General features: G+C 45.5%; 1 long non-coding RNA gene across 1 annotated transcript; it reads right to left on the bottom strand.

The window, feature by feature from the left end:
- Positions 1 to 3,763: 3,763 nt before the first annotated feature.
- Positions 3,764 to 8,284, bottom strand: LOC148684368 (uncharacterized). The gene is made up of 3 exons (XR_015946123.1): positions 8,147 to 8,284; positions 7,726 to 7,894; positions 3,764 to 6,717 (listed from the first exon to the last, which is right to left on the bottom strand). It is a non-coding gene; the product is annotated as an uncharacterized LOC148684368 (long non-coding RNA).
- Positions 8,285 to 19,018: the final 10,734 nt, after the last annotated feature.

The following is a 19,018-nucleotide window of genomic DNA, read 5'->3' as shown; positions in this document are numbered from 1 at the left end:
AATGCGTAAAGGTCTCTGGGGAGCCATGCACTGTCATCATAACTGCATGAAGCTGCTTTACACCTAAGGTGGTCATGTGTTACAGAGCACAGTGCTTAAAGGAGGACTCTGTTTGAGAGAGTTTGAAGTTCGGAAACTTCAGCTATTGCAGAATTCAGCGGTCAGGTTGCTCACCAGAGCAAGACAGTTTGAGAAAATTACACCGATCCTGATCCAACTGCACTGGCTACCAGTTAGTTTCCAGGCCCAATTCAAAGTGCTGGTTTTGACCTATAAAGCCTTAAACGGCTCAGGACCGCAATACCTCAAGAACCGCCTCTTTCCATATGCACCTACCCAGACTCTGAGATCATCTTCTGAGGACCTCCTTTGTGTGCCTTCTCCATGAGAGGTCCGGAGGGTGGCAACACGAGAACGGGGCCTTCTCTGCAGTGGCTCCCTGTCTGTGTAATGCTTTCCCCAGTTCACCTGGCACCTTCATTATACACCTTTAGGCGCCAGGCAAAAACGTTCCGTTTTAACAAGGCCTTTGGGTGATCTAATTGACATCCTATGCCCTTTTAAAATGTGGCTCTTGGGGGGGTGTTATTGGGTGGTTGTTTTTACTTTGATTCTATATATCATTGTTTTTATGTTGATTTTGTTCTGTCAACTACCCTGAGACCTCTGGGTATAGGGTGGTACAGTCATACCTCTAGTTATGTATGCTTCAGGTTGCGTACGACATGGAATACGTACACGCCGAACCCAGAAGTAATGGGACAGGTTCGGTGATTCACGCATGTGCAAATGCGTTCATGATGCCACGCGCGTGCGCAGAAGCGCCGAATCACGCAGGAAGCACGCACGATTCGGCGCTTCAGGGTAAGTAATAATAATAGTTTTTTTTATACCCCACCCATCTGGCTGGGTTTTCCCAGCCACTCTGGGCAGCTCCCAACAGAATATTAAAAACACGATAAAACATCAAACATTAAAAACTTCCCTAAACAGGGCTGCCTTTCCTTGACATCTGATGGGAGGGCGTTCCACAGGGTGGGTGCCACTACCGAGAAGGCCCTAGAATCATATAATCATAGAGTTGAAAGAGACCACAAGAGCCATCCAGTCCAACCCCTCTGCCTGCTTCCCTTTAACCTCCCTTCTCACAGTGAGGGAACCACCAGAAGGCCCTCAGAGCTGGACCTCAATGTCCGGGATGAACCATGGGGGTGTAGACGCTCCTTCAGGTAGAAACACAATCACAAACGCCTCCCATTGCCAGGACTGCCTACATCAGGCATAGGCAAACTCCGGCCCTCCAGATGTTTGGGACTATAATTCCCATCATCCCTGACCACTGGTCCTGTTAGCTAGGGATGATGGGAATTGTAGTCCCAAACATCTGGAGGGCCGGAGTTTGCCTATGCCGGGTCTACATCTTGTCTTCGATCAGACTCGCTGTAGAACCAATCTGCAATCAGTTTAATTTTTGAAATAAATAAATAAATAAATAAATTTTTATTTATACCCCGCCAGTTTCTCATTAAGCATTTTTCAGGGGCAAAAAAAGAGGCAATAGATCTAGAGCCATGGAGAAGAAATAGGCACTTTGTGTGCATTGATCCAAGAAGGAACGTTAATGTGTATACAGCCTAACTAAAAGTTTAATAAATAAGAATAATGAAATAAATAACTGGCCATGGAAATGAACATTATCGCTGACAACACAGCTGTCAGAATACAAGGATGCTACAACCTTCCTTCCATACATAGGGATTCTTTGAATTGAGAAATTTAAAGTTAGACTGCTCTTCTTTCACAAAATTCAACTGGACAGAGCCTCATTTAACACAGTGGATCTTAACTCTCCATAAATATGCATAAAGAGAACATCTTAGCCTACTATATTTAATACGGGAGCAACTTGATTATACAGTATACCGAAAGCTATTAGGCTTCTTGTTCATGTTAGAAAGTCAATACTCATATTTGCATAACATTTTCCATTTATGGCTTTAGTTCATGGGAACCAAAAAGAAAAGCCATTTCAAGCCCTCTTGAGAATGTCACAAACAAGAAAACACTCGCATCTAAAATGTTTGAAATATTTTTCTTCAAAAGCCAGACGTAGTAGCAATTAAGCTAGGATAATTAAAGGAACAGTGCTAATTTTAGTGGAAATTAACAGCGCATTTCTCCAGGCAGTCAATCATGGAGCTCAATTGTCTCTTTATATTATGCAAATATGATACACGTTAGTCAAACATAAGTGGCTGAAGGCTCACGTTGCCAAACGCCTCTCGAGAAAGAGACATATAATGAAGAGTTTGCATTGTTGTTAATTCAAATTAATCCTACAGAGGTAGTGCAGGGAGAGAAGGAGACAGTGGGAGTCTCATGTGCTCTAGCATTATATTTATGGATTGGTCATTTACTGGAAGCCAAGTGTTTGTTCAGTATAATTGTACAGCTAATAGCCTTGGCTAAGCCAAGCAAAAATTGTCAACGGTTCCCTTATGTATGGGACAGAGTGATTGCATGCACTGAGGGTGGGGGAGTCCTGTGATTTGCATTTTATCATTTGCGTTTTATATTGTGTTCAGCTCTTTGTAATATATTAAAGACTGGGATTCAGGATCTACCATTTTTAACCCAATAGCCACAGGCCACCTTGAATTGCCCCTGTTGTTATCACCATGATTAATAATTGCATTCATTGGACTGTTAACATATGATGTTTTATTCTGTTTTTAATCTGTTGGGAGCCACCCAGAGTGGCTGGGGAAACCCAGCCGGACGGGCAGGGTTTTAATAAACAAATTAATAAATTTGCTGTTGTTGTTATTTTAACCACCTTTTGGTACACATGGTGATATAAAATACTATTCATAAGCTTTCTAAATAGTCCACAGGTGTTCAGGTATGTTATTGTGTAAAATTAAACCAAATCAAATACAGACCACCAGTAGTGATGTTAATGTATATACTGTATAAAGGTAAAGGGTAAAGGGACCCCTGACCATTAGGTCCAGTCGTGACTGACTCTCGGGTTGCGCGCTCATCTCACATCATTGGCCGAGGGAGCCGGCGTATAGCTTCCAGGCCATGTGGCCAGCATGACAAAGCCGCTTCTGGCAAACCAGAGCAGCACATGGAAACACCGTTTACCTTCCCGTTGTAGCGGTTCCTATTTATCTACTTGCACTTTGATGTGCTTTCGAACTGCTAGGTTGGCAGGAGCTGGGACCGAGCAACGGGAGCTCACCCCGTCACAGGGATGTGAACCGCCGACCTTCTGATCAGCAAGCCCTAGGCTCTGTGGTTTAACCCACAGCGCCACCTGGGTCCCTATATATACTGTATATGTACTGATAGATATATACATTGATGATAAATTTATACTGTAAACTGCCCTGTGATCCTCGATGAAGCTCAGCGTATAAATTTAATAAATCAATAAATAATGGCCCCAAATATGTACAAAATATTAAAATAAGGTATCACTCGAGATACCGTTCCCAGACTCAAACTTCCTGCTGCATGTAAAAGATTTTGTATTCCAGAAGCTTTCTGATATTATAGTTCCAACATCCTGCGTAGTCAGATGAAGCTAAAGGCATGGCAAACTTTGGGTAGGAGCAAGCAGAGAACCTCATAGAAAAATACATTTGAGTAAATGACAATCTCGGGACCCAGGTGGCGCTGTGGGTTAAACCACAGAGCCTAGGGCTTGCTGATCAGAACGTCAGCGGTTCGAATCCATGCAACAGGGTGAGCTCCCGTTGCTCGGTCCCAGCTCCTGCCCACCTAGCAGTTCGAAAGCACGTCAAAGTGCAAGTAGATAAATAGGAACCGCTACAGCGGGAAGGTAAACGACGTTTCCGTGTGCTGCTCTGGTTCGCCAGAAGCGGCTTTGTCATGCTGGCCACATGACCCGGAAGCTGTCTGTGGACAAACACCTGCTCCCTCGGCCTATAGAGTGAGATGAGCGCCGCAACCCCAGAGTCGGACACGACTGGACCTGATGGTCAGGGACCCCCTTTACCTTTAAATGACAATCTCAAACGCCAATAAAAGAAGGAAGGGCCCTGTTCAAATAACTTGAGCTGGAGCTAAAGATTGCAGGGATGGTTCAGACATAAATGCTAAGCAGTGATTTTGCCTGTGCTCACTTGCTCTCCCATCTCAGCACCATGTGCAGCGATAGCCCTGTCCTGATTTGAGGCAACCCACAAATTGCCGCTTCATGTAGCAAATTATTATTTTCAATTGCACTCCAAGTAGGACTGGAAAACCAAGAAGGGAAGAAGGAATCGAAAGGTACACAAGTCTAGAGATCCTGCCAAACCCAGTTCATTCATTCATCCATCCATCCATTCATTCAATTAATATCCCACCCTTTATCCCAAAGGAGCCCAAGGGCAGCAAACACACACACACACACACACACACACAAAAATCTAAAAACAGTTCCAGTACAGATGCAGACTGGGAAAGAGCTCTACTAAAGAGTCTTGTGGGAAGAAGGAGGTCTTCAGTAGGCACCAAGATGACAATGAGGGAATCCCAAGAAGTAGGTGCCACAACACAGAAGACCCACCCACTTCCTATATTGTGCTGATTGGAACTAGTGTGGGGTCTTTGGCCCCCTATAAAATATTTGAGGGGGCTGGGACCCCAAAAGTTGGTGCACATTGTCATTCAAATGGTGTGTGTCTGCCATGTCATGTGAACGATTATGTGGGGCAGGGCTTACTTGCTCTCCCCCCCACCAAATATTTTATTCAAGCTGGCACCCCTGTCAAACTGTGTAGGGCCTCAACACCAAAACCAAGGATTTTGGTTATAACATTGAATTAGCAGCGTGAGAGAGACTATGGAAATAGACATGACAACAGACATTAAAATGTTGTTGTTACATTTTGTTACATTTTGTATGTTACATTTTGAAGAATTATCTGAAGATGATGTATCATTGGTATTTATCTCCTGGTAAATTAGCTAAGATGTATAAATAAAAGTCCAAAACATGTTGGAAATGTAAAGAAAAAGAGGGTACTTTTTATCACATGTGGTGGTCATGTGAGATGATAAAAGACTTCTGCAAAATGATATATAATGAATTGGGGGGAAAATACTGAAAATAACTTTTCTTAAGAAACCAGAAGCTTTTCTTTTAGGTATTATAGGACCAGAGATTCCAAAGGACCAAACAGGACAATTTATGTACGCAACCACGGCTGTGCGGATTCAGTTAACCCAGAAATGGAAAGAGAATACAACTCCAGCCAAAGAAGAGTGGCAGACAAAATTAATGAGCTATGCCGAGATGGCAAAACGTGCAGGAAGAATTAGAAACTAGGTAGAGGAGGTCTTTAATAAAGAATGGGGAAACTTTATAATTTTATTGTAAACAATTACATACATTGGTAGGATTGACCGAAAACTTGTGGTAAAAATTTGAACTATGGATTGGCAAAGGATTGACAAGAATAGAGTTATGAAAGAGATGCAGAGGGAGAAATCATTCAATTAAGATCCACAATGGGCATGGGAGAGAGGTCAAATATATATGTCTATGTATTTAATTCGTGTGTTTACGTAAAATAGAAAATGCAAAAATAAATTTTATAATAAACACCAAACCCAGCCAGTTCAATTCCTTCAGCAGTGGCATAACATGGTGGCAATATCCTGCCCCAGAGATCAGTCAAGCCACCCCATCTTGGAGTTGCTGAACTTCTGGACCAACCTCAAGGGCAGCCCCACATGGAGTATACTGCCGTAATCCAACCTGGCCATTATCAATGCATGGATTACAGTGGCCACAAGCTGCCATAGCTATCCCAACAACCTAAGCTGGCAGAAGGTAAAAGGTAAGGTAAAGGACCTCTGGGTGGTTAAGTCCAGTCAAAGGTGACTATGTGGTTGCAGCACTCATCTCACTTTCAGGCCGAGGGAGCCGGCGTTTGTCCACAGACAGCTTTCCAGGTCATGTGGCCAGCAGGACTCAACCACTTCTGGCGCAACAGAACAGCATGACGGAAACCAGAGCACACAGAAATGTCGTTTATATTCCCTCCACAGTGGTACCTATTTATCTACTTGCACTGGTTTGCTTTCGAACTCCTAGGTTGGCAGGAGCTGGGACTGAGCAGCGGGAACTCCCCTTTCGTGGGGATTCTAACCACCAACCTTCTTATTGGGAAGCCCAAAAGTCTTGGTGGTTTATACCACAGCACCACCCGCTTCCTGATTAAACAAGCACACAATCACTGATAGGTCCACCCACCATTGTGAGGCTCAAAGCAATGAAGATGATGCCTCCCCAGCTGTTGCCATTGGCTGTGGGTTTATTGTGATATCACAAAAGCCCTTGGCAACTGAGTGGATATCAAGGCAGGCCAAGGGGAAAGCCCTTTTCTATTTCCAACAGGACACACCTGGCAATGGATGTGACATCCAGCACTGCCCAGGTTTCTTCCAATTGGAGGAGGCAAAATGGTGAATGGAAGGATACAATCCTCTGGCAGTGGGATGCTAATAAGGCAAGTTTGCTTGCTTGAAGGCTGCTGGTATCTGTGGTTGGGAGCTGGCGGACGTCTCATGATGGACCTAAGAGAAGCTGGCAGATGTTGGTGGATAGAAACCCGTGACTTTTGGATTCAGAAGTTGACAGAGGCTACAAGGCTAAAGCAGACTGATGTTTGTGGATGTTGCCTGATGGAAGTTCACCTTTGGAAGACAATCAGAAGCCAGTGGATATTTATGGATTGAAGCCATGGCACAAACGTGAATGGATGTCATGTTTTTGGATGTTGGCTGGTATATGTTTGCGTGAGTACATGGGAGGTTTCAAATGTGGTTGACGCAGAATGGTGTTTCCATGTGCACAAATGTGATGTGTGAATAGATGGAACCCATGGGAGCGGGGATATTGGTTTCAATCTTTAAGAAATTAGTGTATTTTAATATTTCTGTTGGAAGCCGCCCAGAGTGGCTGGGGAAACCCAGCCAGATAGGCGGGGTATAGATAATAAATTATTATTATTATTATTATTATTATTATTATTATTATTATTATTATTCATTGAATCAGAGAATCAGGGAATCAAGTTTGGGAGGGACCCTAAGGGTCATCTAGCCCAACCCCTTATAATGCAGGAATCTTTTGCCAAATGTGGGGCTCAAACCCACTGGCATGCTTCTGAACTGCTAGGTTGGCAGGAGCTGGGACAGAGCAACGGGAGCTCACCCCGTCACGGAGATTCGAACCACCGGCCTTCTGATCAGCAAGCCCAAGAGGCTCAGTGGTTTAGACCACAGCGCCACCCACGTCCCACTTAGACCAGAGATATTACCTCATTGACAAGAGGAACCCATCCCAGTTCTACCATAGAGAATTATATACAAGACCCTACAGCTGAAAAGAAGATTTTGTAATGGAAAGCAGCTGGCATGTTTCAAACAAGAGGAAGGGACTTGTTTTGGGGAGGTTTCAAATGGATTTCTGAGAGACTCCCTAGAAAATACAGGCTCCAACTGAGCCACAATCTTGTTTTGCAAAGTCAAGTTGAGCTTGGAAGGATGGAAATCCCATGGATTTCCTTTTAACAGGGAATGCTGATGTTGCATCACCTCGTCCAAATTGTGGACATAATTTAACCTCGCATTAAATAACCGTGGAGCTTTTGGGGAAGGGGGGGCTGTGAGCATGCACCCAGGCCTTAGAAGCCAACCAACCTGTCTCTTTTCCTGAGCCCTTTGAGCTTTTGTTCAAAGTTTGAAGGCTGCTCACTGACAAGTGATTTGTTTCCATTAGAACATGCCTCCTTCCAGCCGTCCGTGACCATCTTGTACTTAGGGCTTTATAAGCAGCACGTCTCAACATTCCTAAAATCCCAGGGAGGATCTGAAAATAGAAAAAGAAATGAGCATTTAAATTAAAAGCAACGGCCCTTAAATAGAGCTGCCAGGTTTTGAGGCAAGATAGTGTCTCTTTCCCCCTCCTTCTCGCTTCCCTCCCCCCTCCCACGGGGTTGTAAGTCGCTTTTTCCAGAATACAGTGCAAAGCCACCGAGATTTGCATTCTCTTCTTCTATTTATAGGAGCCTCTTTTAAAACGAAACAGGTGTCAAGTTGAATGAGACTGTAGCAGGCTTACATGTCCTATATGGCTGGAAAAGCAAGAGCCAGGGTGTGTGAGAGAGGAAACAGGGCGGCTTGGGTGATTGGCACATGGATTGCTGAATGGACCGAGCAGCCGAATGGGGGAGAGGAAAAGCTGAGCTGTTTCTCTGCCGGGCTTCGGCCATCTTTAATTCAATTGATTTAGGAGAATTTAATGACAGGGAAAGGGACCGGCTGGCTTTCCCTGCAGAATTAAATCCTCCATAGATCGAGAGAGAGAGCGCGAAAGTGAGAGTTAGCTGTGCAATGCAAATCCCCTTTGGGTGAAGAGCTGCATTGGGCGGAGGGGTAGCCCTGACAACCTCCGCCAGCTCTCCTCATTGCCAGAAGAGTGATATCAGTGCCAATTCACCAGCACAGAGATCCCCCCCTTCCACCCACTGAACAGGCAGGCAGGAGGGATGTTGTCTGGGACCCTGCCAGTGGGAACCATTGGAAAGCCTTGGAATGGGGCATTCAATGGGCCAGTGGGAAGGGCAAGGGTCCAGATAATGGGTCGATTATTTGCTTTGGATAGTGTCCTGCTTCCTCTGAAACAGCAGGTTAGTAGTCTGGGGGGGGGGCTCCTGGGTGCATCTACCTCGGTGGGTAGGAGTGTCTTCCTACCATAGTCGTCTTTGACTGGACTTAACTGGCCAGGGGTCCTTTCCCTTTCTCTATCTCTAGTCTAAGGGAGAAGGCAGTCCAGTCGATAAGAGAGTCTGATGTCCAGAACGTCAGATAGATCTTGGCCAAAATCATCGTTTATTTATTGCAAGAGGGAGATTAGCAAGTGTCATTTTAGAGTGTGGGCCTGGGTTTTGAGGGTTGGGCCCTAGGTCACATGACTGAGCAGAAGAGGCAGGGCCGGCCCTATGGCCAGGCTGAGTGGCACAGGGTGCTATGGCGCCGCCCGCCCGCCGGCCGCTCTGCCGTGCAGCTGCGTCCACCCGCGCGCTGGGAAATGGGGCGGGGGGGGGCGCGCCGGAGGAATCCGTCGCACCACGGTGCCAGAGGTGCTTAAGACGGCCCTGAGAAGAGGGTTTGTTGTGTCCCACCCTCAGCTCTCTGCCACAATGTCTCTTTGGGGGACTTATACTGGTGCAAGTTGCACAGGTTTCAGTTGCGCCAGATGAGCTGCTGTGAGGGACTTCTTCCCAATGTAGCAAGGAAAGCCCAAGATTAGCCAAATCCAAACTCTCTCATCCTGCTGGATCTTGGGTTTGGATTGTGCTGTAAGTTAGTGCTCTTGCCTCCTGTATTAAATGAACATAGAGAGATTTTTAACAGTGAAACTAGGGATGTGGCTTGATTTTGGATGAAATTATTATTATTATTATTATTATTATTATTATTATTATTATTATTATTATTATTATCATCATCATCATCATTACTTTATGCCTCTGTGTGTATGGCTTTTCTGCACATACCTTTTAGTCTGTCCCAACAGATTTTCCTTATTTTATTACACATCAGCAACCACAGTCTGTCTTATTAAGGCATCTTCTTCTTAGTGCCTGTGTGTGTGTGTGTGTGTGTGTTTATGCAAACACCCTGGTCTGTTCCAAGCGATTTTTTATTTTTTGAAAAATTATAATCAGCCTAGGCATAGTTGACCTTATTAAGTTGTTGTTAATCTTAATACTATTTCTTTTTAGTGTCTCTGTGTCTATATGTGTGGCTGACCCATCTGAACCTTAACTGAAAAGCATTGTTAGTACTGAAGTGAAAGTGACTGTCATACATCAGCTCGACTGGTGACTCGGAGCGGCCGCCGGGACAACATAACACCGGTCCTGAGAGATCTACATTGGCTCCCAGTACGTTTCCAAGCACAATTCAAAGTGTTGGTGCTGACCTTTAAAGCCCTAAGCGGCCTCAGCCCAGTATACCTGAAGGAGTGGCTCCACCCTCATTGTTCAGCCTGAGGTCCACCTCCGAGGGTCTTCTGGCTGTTCCCTCATTGCAAGAAGTGAAGTTACAGGGATCCAGGCAGAGGGTCTTATTGGTAGTGGCACCCATCCTGTGGACATCTGAAGGCAGGGCCGGCGCGTCCACTAAGGCAAACTAGGCAGTTGCCTAGGGCGCCAAAATGGAGGGGGCGCTGGCCAGCCTGCCCCCAAGTGGGGGAGCTGCACGGCTTCACCCAGCAGGGGTGCGGAAGGGTTGCCCAAGGCAGGAAAGGGCTGGAAGGCGCCCGCCGGGGGCCGCGCCCACCTCCTGGGCAGGGAGCGCACACCAGAGAGGGGCAGAGGGAGGAGCGGAGGGAGGCTGATCGCTGCACACCCAGCTCGCTGCCGCCGATTGCCTCCTCCTGCCTCCGAGCCTCGTCGGGGAGGCTCCACCGGCTGGGATGGCTCTGTTGCTGCGCCCACCCGCTGCTTACCCGGCTTTCCCCAAACTTATTCGGCTCTGCCCTGCTTGCCACGTCCTGTCAGGGCGAGGGAAAGGATGCCCGGTGGTGCCTTGTCCCAGGCCAGCCCCGGCGCCGAGAGAGGGAAGGCCGGGCTGGGCGACGAGCGAGTGAGTGAGCAGACAAGGGATGTCACCCCCCGGCACCGCATCCCTCTGCCGCCGCCATCGCTGCCGCTGCTGCAGCAGCCACCCCCGGCGGATCTTGCTGCTGCCTCTGCCCTCCTCCGGTTGTCACCCACGGCCGCCGCTCTGGGCCCTGGAGCAAGGCTGAGCGACTCGGCCCCAGCAGTGACTGCCGCCACTTCCCCTCACAGGATGTGGGACGGTGCAGGCAGGATGTGGGGGGGGGGCGCCAGAAGGTGATATCACGTAGGGCGCAAAAAGCCCTAGCACCAGCCCTGTCTGAAGGTATACGAAGGTTTTTAATGTTTGATGTTTTATTATGTTTTTGTATATGCTGGAAGCCACCCAGAGTGGCTGGGGCAACCCAATCAGGTGGGGAGGGTATACATAATAAAATTATTCTTATTATTCACCCAGTGTGAAAGGGATTGCCATGCAGGTTGCTTATGGAAGGAGTAGGGCAAGACTGATGCTCTTTTTACAGAAAATGTGGGGATGGGAGCACTCTGCTTTGTAAGCGGTGTCTACTATATTGAAAGTACACCGATAAAAGAATGAAAATGGTTTATTGAATATTTACAGATAAATTGTAAACAGATTAAAACATTGGCAGGAATATTGTAATAACCTGCAATTTCATAAGCGTGTATATTTAAAGAAGATGAATAAATGAGCAAATTAAGTTAATTTGGATATGCGGAAGATATTAAAATCAAATTTAAGGAACCGCAGAAAGAGGGGGGGAATGATGTCAAGTTTTGAAATATTAAAATGAAGTGCCTCCAATTGCCAATATTGGATCCTCTGGAAAAGACTGGCTGGAGCCCTGCAATAATGTCTCTGAAGTTTCACCCGCTTCCATCTGCAATAATCATATGGGCATCATGACCACGGTTGCACATTTGATCCTGTGATATATATGACCACTGATCCTTAAAACCTTTTTAGAGGTGGCTGCCTGGCAGCGAATCATCCTGTGGAAAAGATGTCAGGCAGATGAACCTGAGCCACCCAGTATCGCTCACTGCCAGAGAGTCTCAGGTTGCAGCTGTTCCTCCTCGAGGCTGCGATCATGCGCCCATCAGCCAAAAGGAAAGAATATAGTGAACAAATCAGAAGGAAGCAGCATGGGTTATTTGGAAGTCTGTCCAGAATGCCAGTTTGGACTGTTCTGGCTGTCCCCAAGTACCCCAAGCTGTGTGCAAACTTAGAGTTGTTGCCTGTCATTCTCTTTCTCATACCATTGCATACAATTCCCGGATAATCAGGTGTGCCCATGGAACACTTTCCCGTAGTTTTTTATTGTGATACCCCTCAACCTCCCACTTGTCCGTGGGGTCTCTTTCTTTGAAATTCATTCCCATTGCTACCTATCCCTCTAGCTTTCAGTTGACACTTCTGTTTATTTGTCAGGGCATTTATTTATTTTTTATTATTGAAAAAGAGGTGCCGGAACTTGTTGACCTTTTTTTAGGGGGACCAACCAACCAAACTTTGTTGAGCATGCAGTCAAGGTTGCTGAGCTTTTTTATTTTTATTTTTTTGGGGGGAGAGATTGCCCCTAAGTAAGCTTCTCTTCTTCACCCACTCACCCTACCAACGCTTTTGGCACCTTACGATGGCACCCTCTGCTGCACCACACCAATCGCCATGCTGCTGTGCCACAATACTACAGAGGTGCTGGATTCTGGAACGCACCAAAGAGGTGCCGGAACTCAGTTCTGGTGAGTTCCACCTGAAAAAAGCCCTGCCTACACTCACCTTGAGGGTGCAGCATTTTAGACCAGGTCCTCATGGTGATTTTGAGTACCACCTTTGCTTCTAGCAGAATGTCCTCCTCATCAGTGGTGTAGCGTGGGTTGCCAGTTCCCGGGGCCGCATGGTGAGAGGGAAATGGGTGGAGTACACATGAGCATTCAACTGCCTAATGACATCCACGTCACCCAAGAGATCAAAACTGCAGAGTTAAGAATAGAAGAGTCATTCCGTTGTCTGCAGATGTCACTTACTGGTTCGCATGGAGAAGCCCTTTTTAATAGAGCCCAGTGTCGGAAGCACACAGCTGTATTGAGGCAGCACTGGATGTTGAAATTTTGCACCCCTAACAAATTTGCACCTGGGGAAACTGCCCCTTTTGCACATACACACACACCACATGCTATGTTACTGCTCCTCGTGATGGGGAGCTGTTCCAGCTGCTTGGTTGCCATTTTGCTCAATGACTCTTTCCAAAATTCAGGATTCATGCTGGTCAGTTGACACGATGCCCAAGTTTTTTTTTTTTTTAAAAAAAATCCATTTGTAATCAGAAAGCTCTCTTGGGGAGGACTAGCACAATAATGTAAGTGAGTTAACAAAGAGCTGGTTTGCAAGCACTGAAGGAGGGATTGATTGAGGCTGGAGGAACACGACTCAATTGATAGAAAAGCATTACCAAAAATCATTTTGTTGGGCCTCTTTACCACTTCCACCCAAAATGATATGTCAAAGGTAGCCTAGGGGAATGGCATAGGTTTCAAAGAAACAGATTCACTGCAGAGTGCTCTCTCTGGATGCTTTTCATTCACCAAGTCTCATCTTGCATATTGACAGCACGTCGTCTCGTTAAAGACTCATTGCAGAGCATTCCAGAGGAATATTACCTTACCCACTGGAAACTTGGACCAGTGAATCTACCATGTCTTACAGTATTGCCAGGGCTGCTTGGGTCCCTTCTGCCTTCTATGCTGGCCTAACAGAATGTGGAGGGATGGTTCATGCAACCTGTGAGTGCTTTGCTGGGTAGGTGATTTGAATGCCAAGGTTTATTCAACTTACGAATTGCTTCCCACAACAAAAAGTCCCGGCGCAGTTTGCAACAAGGATAAAAGGCAGCAATAAATAACCATATTAAAGACACCGTCAGAGTTTTTTATAATAATAATAATAATAATAATAATAATAATAATAATAATACAAAAACATTCAATCGCTGATGCAGCCACAATGTTGGGGAAAGCAAAAACTTCCTTGTCTGGCACCAAAATAATGACAAAATTATGCCTGATGGAGCAACTGCAGAAAAGGCCTGTTCTCTCAGCACCACCCTCTGGACCGTCCTCAGAGGTGGCACACAGAGAAGGGCCTAAGATGATGATCTCATATTCCACACTGCATCATAAGATTGGGTACTACCACAAAAGGCCTTTTCTTCAACCACCACTCACAAGGTAGAAGGTGGGGCTCTCAAAAGATCTCGATTCCAATACCTGGGCCGGGCCATCTACAATTCAGAAGGCAAAACCTGGAACCTGGAATTGAACCTGGAAAGAAATTGGCAGCTGGTGAAGGGCTTTCCATTCTGTTGTGACACTTTCTCAGTGGTCAACCACAGTCAATCTGTCCACCACATTTTGAACCAGTTGACGGTACGGGTCCCAAATGCTCTTCCGGGTCAGTCCCATGTACTGTAGAGCAGCCAAAATTGGTGAAAGTCACTACAAACTGTCAACACCACCTGAATGCCCGGTGCTGGGCTTAGCGACATCCTCAAGCTGTGATCTGGGTCAAAAGGGTGAGACTCTGTCCAGAGCCAGGCTTCCTAGTGTTCCTCTCTTGCTCCCAATAGCATAGAACCCTTCTTCATCTTAAGCATTGTGAAGTTTATTTGGTTTCACCATCTCTTTTTGTTTCTTGAAGTCTCCATCATCTCTCCATTGTTTGGTCCTCTTTCTTAGCATGCTGCCTACTATGTATTCTTTCTACAGCATCCTCCCCGCTGGCTTGCTGTCCCCCGAGAGCCAGCGTGGTGTAGTGGTTAAGAACGGTGGACTCTTAATCTGGTGAACCGGGTTCGCTTCCCCACTCCTCCACATGCAGCAGCTGGGTGACCTTAGGCTAGTCACACTTCTCTGAAGTCTCTGAGCCTCACTCACCTCACAGAGTGTTTGTTGTGGGGGAGGAAGGGAAAGGAGATTGTTGGCCGCTTTGAGACTTCTTAAGGGGAATGAAAGGCGGGATAGCAAGTCCAAACTCCTCCTCCTCCCCCCCAAGTTTCCCTACATCCTGTGACAAATGCCCATAAGACGCCCCTATTTTCATTGGATAAATGCCAAAGGGTATGTAGCCATCATCTGGATGAAATTTAAATCCTAGCCAAATGGATGAATTTCCCTCCCCTCATAGAAGCTGGGCTATACATTGTCTTGTTTCCTGAGCTGCTGTACCTTCCAAGTTACCCATGAGTTCAGATCAGTCAGCGTCAACAGCTATTTGGCCATGTGTGCAATGAAACAGAGATTATTTCACCCATTCTGTGGCAGAGTCCATATAGCATCAAGTCTGGTCTAGTGTCTAGTGTCTAACCTCATCTTTCATTTTGGTAAAGATATGTTTTGTAGTTCACACAATTTTGCTGGCACTGTTTTTTGTTTAGACTCAAAAACCCAACATAGCCTGGGTCAAGACGGCCAGTGTCCAAAGGATGAGGTTACTGTATACAGTTCTGTCTCTCCTTCTGGTTTTTATTGTCAGTTGGTTGAATAAAGATTCTCAATTGTTTCCCCAGAATGACAAAATTTCAATTCTTTGTTTTGAAACCAGAATCTGTTGTGGATTTTAAAATGCTGAGTATATTGAACCTTGGCTGAAGTGTTAAGCCACAGATGCAAACAATAAATTCCAATATTCACCCAGCATAAGAAAGAATACATAGCAAAAAAATAAAAATAAAAATCCTCTTATGTGGTCTATAAATGTACCTGGTTTGCTTTGGGGGCTCAGTTCTTCCAGTAGGGTGAACAGTCTTGTTATGTAAGTTGTGATCACTGCAGAAGGTGGGATGGGGAGAGCCTCTTGAATGTCCTTAGAAAACATTGTGGACTACTTAATATCTGGCTTGGTAAGCACAGTAGTTATGAAACAGCTTTTTAGAATAATTTTGGAACTCTGCCTCTGTTTCTGTTTATTTTAAGGCTTATTTGCAAGGGATAGAGTGTCTGTGTCCTAAAGTATACTCCAAGCGAACCCTCTCAACCTAACAAATTCATACCCTACCAATAAGGTCATTCCTTGAAGCGAAGACTCAATGTTTGCGATGTCCACAACCGTTGCCAGCGTTTTCATCATCCTAATAAATTTACTCTCAATTTCAGGAGGTGAGATCAGGACATGGTGGACCAAAGAGGCAAGAGGGGTTCACAGGGGTCGGTCTGCCCTCAGTGCTACATACTTAGGAGACCCCAGGCAGGTCTCCAATACTTAGGTCACGGTTCTCATATGTCAATAGAATGAAGGATCTCTGGGCTACTTTGCTCCCTGCCTCTGGAAACCTCTAGGTAATGATGTTCCACATTTGTGTTTTAACACTTTGTAAAAATGTATTGCCAGGTTTGTTTACACATTTATAATGTGTGTCATTTGCCTGTTTTGGCTTCATGGAATTAATACCATTTGCATGAACAGGGCAACACATTTGTTCTGGAATACAAAATTGTGAAGCTCAATAGCCTTAAGAACGGTACCTGATAAAATAATTGAAATAAGCTTCAGAAACCTAGGGTTCCAGACACAATTAAACGTTTTCTTGTTTTGTTGTTGTGAACCTTTTGAAATACATACCCTCACATTTTTCAAACTTGCAAAAGCTTGAGGACTAGAAACAACTACATTATTATTGTTTTTGAAATTCTTACAGTGATTCCAAAAGCCACATGTACTAGTTGGGCGTCGCCAACCAGTTTCTGAGTTTGTGCAGTAAAAGGAAATGAATGCATTTATGGTTGTGCTTATACATGTGTCCTACAGATAAAACGACACAAAAAGGTCCTTACATATTTATGGCAGGTTCAGGATCCCTTAGCTACAGAAAGCAAAACGAGAGCTGATGTAGCATAATGCTGGATTAGAAATAATCCCTGTGATATGGGCTCTTTCTTGCCACAATGTCTGTCACGGGAGCAGTGCAACAAGGCAGCGTCTAGTTATGTGAACTTCACTCCACTCAAATCCTTTCTCCTGCCAGAGGAGACCCAGCAACCCCAGATCTTTTAAACACAAGAACTAGGGACATTGTGTCACGACTGAGCTGTGTATTCATTTCACCAGTAGAGCCAGACAGGGAAGTTTGGAAAAGTGGTACCTTCCCATATCTGTTTGCTGTGTGAAGGTACACTCTGTTGAGTGTCTTGGAACATAATGTGCAGTGCCAAGCGCAAGTGTGAATTCTTTCCCTGTACTTTGCAGGAATGATGGCAGGAACATGAGAGTCAGTTGCAATGGAGGAAAGAATGTGGTAAGAAAGATTCAGTATGGTCCATACGCCAATAAAGGCTTGGGAATCTGACTCAGTACAGCTTGGCCATCTTGTTCCAGTTTTGCAGTCCCAGAAGTACTGCTTGCAGAATTAGCTAGCTGGAGCATTGCTGTGCCAATACTCACCAAATGGCTACAAATCAATGTTGCCTCTGTCAGTGTGCGGGGCAAAGCCACAGAAAAGGAATGCTTATAATAACAGGATTGTGAATTGTATACAACAAACGACTTCCATTAAATAGGTTTAACAGGTCAGCCAGTCGCTACAGAATAAATGAGGCAGGATATGGGCAGAGGCATTTGCTCTAATTATGTAGACTGTTGTGTCGTGGGTTTCTTAATAGTAGTCATTCAGTGACAACATCTTCATGATAACAGCTCTTTATTTAAGGCAACAAGACAAGACTCTGAGGACAGGAAAGCTACATTTATAGGGACAGGGGACTAGCTAGAAAGGGATACATTTTGGAGGGAACAATATCAAGCAATCACAGTGCTGCCTTTTGGAGGAAACCAATAAGATAGAGGATCCAAATACAGCAGCTTAAATGAACCAATAGTAGCTGAACCAAAAGGCAGTTACTTTACCCTAAAGCACATACAGACAATAGTAATGCAGATATAAAATCCTTTGACTCAATACACAACATAGACTACAGGGATTGATGTCTGTTTTTAGAGCAAAAGAGGCACGATATCCCAGTGCCAGATACTTCAAGTACCAGAGTCCACCTGGGGGGGCGGGACAGAAACTGGGAGGGAAGCCATGCGCCTCTTCTGCTCTAAAAGTTGAGTCCTCTCCTCCATTCGGTTAAGTCTCCATTTGGTTAAGTCTAAGCATGACAACGACGCCGCCGCCCCGCCCCCCCAATGCAGGGACCAACTCAGTGCCTCTGGTGTGTAAAGAGAAATATAATCCAATCTGCCTTTAAAAAATTAATAATAATAACAATAATAATTTTATTTGTTTTTAATAATAATAATAATTTATTATTTATACCCCACCCATTCTGTTGGGCGGCTTCCAACAGAAATATTAAAATAATTTCTTAAAGATTTCTTAAAACTAATTTCTTAAAGATTAAAAGTTTTCCTAAACAGGGCTGCCTTCAGATGTCCTCTAAAAGTCTGGTAGTTGTTTTCCTTTTTGGCATCTGATGGGAGGGCGTTCCACAGGGCGGGTGCCACTACCGAGAAGGCCCTCTGCCTGGTTCCCTGTAACTTGGCTTCTCACAGCGAGGGAACCACCAGAAGGCCCTCAGCACTGGACCTAAGTGTCCGGGCAGAGTGATGGAGGTGGAGACGCTCCTTCAGGTATACTGGACTAAGGCCATTTAGGGCTTTAAAGGTCAGCACCTACACTTTGAATTGTGCTCGGAAACGTACTGGGAGCCAATGCAGGTCTTTCAAGACTGGTGTTATGTGGTCTCGGCAGCTGCTCCCAGTCACCAGTCTAGCTGCCACATTCTGGATTAATTGTAGTTTCCGGGTCACCTTCAAAGGTAGCCCAACATAGAGCGCATTGCAGTAGTCCAAGCGAGAGATAACTAGAGCATGCACCACTCTGGCTAGACAGTCTGCAGGCAGGTAGGGTCTCAGCCTGCGTACCAGATGGAGCTGATAAACAGTTGCCCTGGATACAGAATTAACCTCCGCCCCCATGGACAGCTGTGAGTCCAAAATGACTCCCAGGCTGTGCACCTGGTCCCCCACACCTGCCTGCCTCCTGTCTCCCACAAACAGTACTTCTGTCTTGTCAGGATTCAACCTCAATCTGTTAGCCGCCATCCAACCGCCTTTTATAAGTGTAAAGATACAACACTACCAAATACATATCCATATTTAGAGATTTCTCAGAATCGCCAGACTTCCCATCATACCCTCCCTGGGTCCTATTGCCAACATTTTCAGCTACATATTATTTCATCAGCCCAGACACTGAGGTCCAGCGCCGAGGGCCTTCTGGCGGTTCCCTCACTGCGAGAAGCAAAGCTACAGGGAACCAGGCAGAGGGCCTTCTCAGTAGTGGCACCCG

This window comes from Zootoca vivipara, chromosome 10 (genome assembly GCF_965207765.1).
Source record: "Zootoca vivipara chromosome 10, rZooViv2.hap1.1, whole genome shotgun sequence".
Taxonomy (NCBI): Eukaryota; Metazoa; Chordata; class Lepidosauria; order Squamata; family Lacertidae; genus Zootoca; species Zootoca vivipara.
Note: the sequence above shows the minus strand (reverse complement) of the source record. Positions and strands in the feature narration are given on the sequence as shown.